The following is a 4,885-nucleotide window of genomic DNA, read 5'->3' as shown; positions in this document are numbered from 1 at the left end:
ATGAGACTGAGGACCACAAGATAAGGAGATTCTTGGTGGTTGGCAGTGGAAGAGAGGGAGGATCCCTTGGCTGCTGAGTTTCTTCTCCTCTTCTTTGCCTTTCCCTGGTCCACTGTATTGCTACCACATACACTATCCTGAAAACTGGAGTAACCAGAGTTGTGTGTGTATGTGTGTGTGTTTGATAAGAACAGGAAAAGAGGAGTTGCAGGTTGCATTATTATAAACAGGGGGAGTGTGAAGAAGGTAAAGAAAAAAGATTTTTCTGTAGTGTGCCGATAGTCGATACTAATTTTAGAAAGCTTTTGAGTCATATTTATCTAGATTTGGTTTGGTGTGAATCTGGAATAACCTAATTACTTTTGGAGATTTAATTTTCATATGTTCATAAAAAAGGTGGGGGTGAGAGCAAAGAAAGGTAAATTTGGGTACCTTGTAAGATACATGTGCAGAAACCTAAGGATGTAATGAATATCAAGTACTCTCAACTACAAATATGTTAGGAAAAATTTCTGCAGCTACCCACCTGAATATATGACACATATCCACATTACTTATATTAGGCATTATGCCTGTGACATCAGGCTAAAGATTTGCCTATTAACCGTCACTTAACTTTATTAATTATATATCACTTTGTGACTTCCATTATTTTGACTTGTTTATGTATCCTGGATTACTATTTAACTTACACTTTGGGGACTTACGTCAACAACTGTATGTCCATATTTACATGTCTATAAAACTGTCTGAATTAACTCTCAGTAGTAGGGAATAGTAGGTAATTAATAGATACTTGTTATTGTTAGGTTATTAGGTATGAAATGTCTAATTTCCTTAAGTACTCAGCTTGACAGTTGATATCTCTGACATTTCACCTTGACATTTCTTAATTTATTTTTTCTGTGAAGGTTCTTCTTCATTCTTTCAAATACATGTTTTGGCTTGTGATGATCTTTCTTTTAGAGCAATTTTGTGAAACCATGGATAAGTAAAAAAATTAAGTTATTTTTGAATATGAGTTCCATTGTGGAACCAATGCAGCACAGATACCTTGAAATAACAGCAAAGGGGGAAGGATGCGGCTAATGAACACATTGTACATTGATGGTGTGAGAAGTTTCATTCTGGTGATTCTTGAAAATGAGCCCCGGGTTAACCTGAGACCAAGGTGAACAATGAGCTGAAAGCTGTAGTGGAGGTGAATTCATTTCAGCCTGTGCATTAATTAGCAGCAATGTTTGATGCTGCTATCCTACAATGCTGGCCCATTTGAAGCAAGTTAGCAAGGTAAAGAAGTGGATAGATGGTTCCACATGAATTAAATGAGTGTCAGAAGAGAAATAATCTGGAAGCTTGCCTTTCTTTACTTTCATGATATAAAGGTGAATCATTATACATTGTATTATTATGTGTGATGAAAAAAATTGTTTTTGACAATCTTAAGCATTTGGCACAGTGGTTGGATAAAGAGGAAGTGCTGAAACACAGCCCAAAACTGAATATTCATCACAAAAAGTTAATGGCATCTGTTTGATGTTCCAGCACTGGTATTATCCACTACATCTTCATAAAACCTGGTCAATCAATTACAGTAGTTGTCAACTGAAACCAATTGGATGAAACAATGAGGATGCTTGCAAGTAAGCAGCCAAGAATGGTCAATAGAGACAGGCCAATCCTCTTGCAAGACAATGCTGTCACAAAAATAACACTGCTCAAGCTACAAAAGCTGGACTTGTCATCTATTATATTCACCAGATTTTGCACCAACTGACTGCTACCTCTCCTAGACTTTGGACAAATATTCGATTCTCAACAAACTGTGGAAAACACCTTTCATGATTTCATCACCACTGGCTCTCTAGGCTTCTTTGCTGCTGGCATACATAAGCTACCATTAAGATGGCAAAATTGTCAACAATTTAGGTACATACTTTCATTAATTGTACAGTTTCTTGTTTGAGATATAACAAACTAAGGTTTTGATTCAAAATCAAACATTTCAGGCCAGCCATAATGGCTCATGCCTGTAATCCTAGCACTCTGGGAGGCCGAGGTGGGTGGATTGCTTGAGCTCAGGAGTTTGAGACCAGCCTGAGCAAGAGTGAGATCCTGTCTCTACTAAAAATTGAAAAATTACCTGGGGCATGGTGGTGGGTGCCTGTAATCCCAGCTACTTGTGAGGCTGAGGCAAGAAGACAGCTTGAGTCTAAGACATCTTTGAGGTTGCTGTGAGCTGTGATGCCAGAACACCCAGGGCAATAGAGTAAGACTATGTCTCAAAAAGAAAAAAAAATCAAACATTTCATCTTTAATGACCTAAATATTTACTGGTCTTTGTTAGAATTTTCCCTTACCCTGGTAATGACATGTTCTTAACAAACTTTTTATATTACAACCATGAAAAAGGAGTACAGTTCATCAAGTATCTTATGGAACACTAATATCTTATCCTATAAGCATTCATGTAACTTGAAGTAATAATTTTATTCTTTTATTTTTAATTGTGGTAAAAATCACATAAAAGTTACAAGTTTTAAGTGTATAGCTCACTAGCATTTAAGTATAGTCATGTCTTTGTGCAATGGATCTCCAGAACTTTTTCATCTTTTAAAATTGAAACTCTATATTCATTAAACAGCAGCTTCTGTTTTCCCTCTCCCTCCAACCCCTGGTGACCACTATTCTACTTTATGTTTACATGAATTTTACTACTTTGCATATTTCAAATATGTGGAATACATGTAACAGAGTATTTACCTTTTTGTCACCAGCTTATTTCACTTAGTATAATGTCCCCAAGATTCATCCTTGCTACAGCATGTGACAGCATTGCTTTCCTTTTTAAGGTTGAATATAGTATTACTCAAGGTCATTATTTTTACTCAGACTATAGTCAGAAGACTCAATTGATAAGAAATGCAAACCAATTTAATATGGTTTCTATCTGTAAAGAAAAATATAGCTACCTATATTTAGTAAAACAGTCTTAACTGAATGATGTGAAGATTGAATTCCAAATAATTGAGAATCTTCTAAAACTATAATAATCTCCTTTGTCACCAGGAACATGAAAATTAATACTGAAAATAAGGTGAAGATAAGGATGGCAAACTGAAAGCGTGGGCTGAGGCCAAGGATAGCACTTGGAGACATTGATAACAAAGTCAATAAACAGCTACCTGCTAAAATGCCTCTGAAAAAGGAAGCAAAAACTTTAGCTACTGGAAAAGTTATTACTGGAAAACTACCAAAACCTCTGGCAAAGGCACCTGAGTCTGTGCCTGAGCCAGAGTGAGAGTAACAACCTGAGCTTGTTAAGGAGGAAAAATTTTCACCTAAGCCTATTTTGGTTGCTACCCTCTCTCCAAGCCCAGTAGAAACATCTGCATGTGCTCCATGCAGAAGAACATCTGTGTCAGGCTTTCTCTGATGTAATTCTTGCAGTGAATAATGTGGATGCAGAAGATGGAGCTGATCCAAACCTATGTTGTGAGTATGTGAAAAATGTTTATGCTTATCTGAGACCACCTGAGAAAGAGCAAACAGTCAGACCAAAATATCTACTGGGTCAGGAAGTCACTGGAAACATGAGAACATGTTTCAGCAAACATCCTGATTGACTGGCTAGTACAGGTGCAAATAAAATTCAGGTTTCTGCAGGAGAACATGTACATGACTGTTTCCATTATTGATGGGTTCATGCAGAATAACTGGTTGGTGCCCCTGCTATGTTTATTGCAAGCAAATATGAAGAAATGTAGTGTCCAGAAATTGGTGACTTTCTTTTGTGACTGACAACACTTACACAAAACACCAAATCAGACAGATGGAAATGAAGATTTTATGAGCTTTAAACTTCCATCTGGGTTGTCCTGTACCCCTGCACTTACTTTGGAGAGCAGCCAAGATTGAAGAGGTTGATGCTGAGCAACATACTTGGGCCAAATACCTGACGGAACTGACTATATTAGACTACAATATGGTGCTCTATGTTCCTTCTCAAATTGCAGCAGAAGCTTTTTGCTTAGCAATGAATATTCTGGATAATGGTGAATGGATATCAACTCTACAACATTATGTACCATACACTGAAGAATCCCTTCTTCCTGTTATGTAGCACCTGGCTAAGAAAATAGTCATGGTAAATCAAGGGCCTACAAAGCACTTGACTATCAAGAACAAGAATATGCCATATCTAAGCCTGCTAAGATCAGCACTACAGCACAACTGAACTCTGCACTAGACCAAAAATTAGCCAAGGCTGTGGCAAAGGTATAACTTGTAAACTTGAATACTATATATGCAATAAAATTGGCATCATATGCCATCTGTACATAAAAAAGAAAGATTTTCCTGTTTCTCTATTAATATTTTCTTGGTCTGCTATGCCTCTCACAGTCAGATGATTTTGGATGCACAAATGGATGAATTTTTGCAAAGTTGTTGCCAGGCATGATGGTCCATGTTTGTAGTCCTGGCTACTTAGGAGGCTGGAGTAGGTGGATTGCTTGAACCCAGGAGTCTGAGGGTGCCATGTGCTGTATTTGTGCTAATGTATTCCATTCTGGGTAATAGAGCAAAACTGTATTGCAAAAAAAAGTGTTATTTTATTGTGACCATGATAGAAATGTCCTCACTACTTGTGAGCTTCAATGTGCATTTTTTGCTATTTCAATTAGTTCCCATGTGAATATCTTTTGTATATCCCGTGCTGTTTTTCTACTGGATTCCTTTCTCTTCCTAATTAAAGACTATATAATATAGTACAGATATTCAACTTCTTCATGTGTTCTGTATTGCACATAATGTTCTCAAAGTTGCTGCCAACTATTGATTTTTATTCATGGCATCTTAATGTTGCATAAAAGTTCTACATTTT

At 36.9% G+C, this 4,885-nt stretch overlaps 1 pseudogene; it reads left to right on the top strand.

Moving 5' to 3' along the window:
• The first annotated feature begins 1,260 nt into the window (after nt 1-1,260).
• LOC128590097 (G2/mitotic-specific cyclin-B1-like) lies at nt 1,261-4,284 on the top strand (annotated as a pseudogene).
• The last annotated feature ends 601 nt before the right edge of the window (nt 4,285-4,885 follow it).

Source organism: Nycticebus coucang, chromosome 1 (genome assembly GCF_027406575.1).
Source record: "Nycticebus coucang isolate mNycCou1 chromosome 1, mNycCou1.pri, whole genome shotgun sequence".
In the NCBI taxonomy this organism is placed as follows: Eukaryota; Metazoa; Chordata; class Mammalia; order Primates; family Lorisidae; genus Nycticebus; species Nycticebus coucang.
This window is presented reverse-complemented; position numbering and strand designations above follow the sequence as displayed.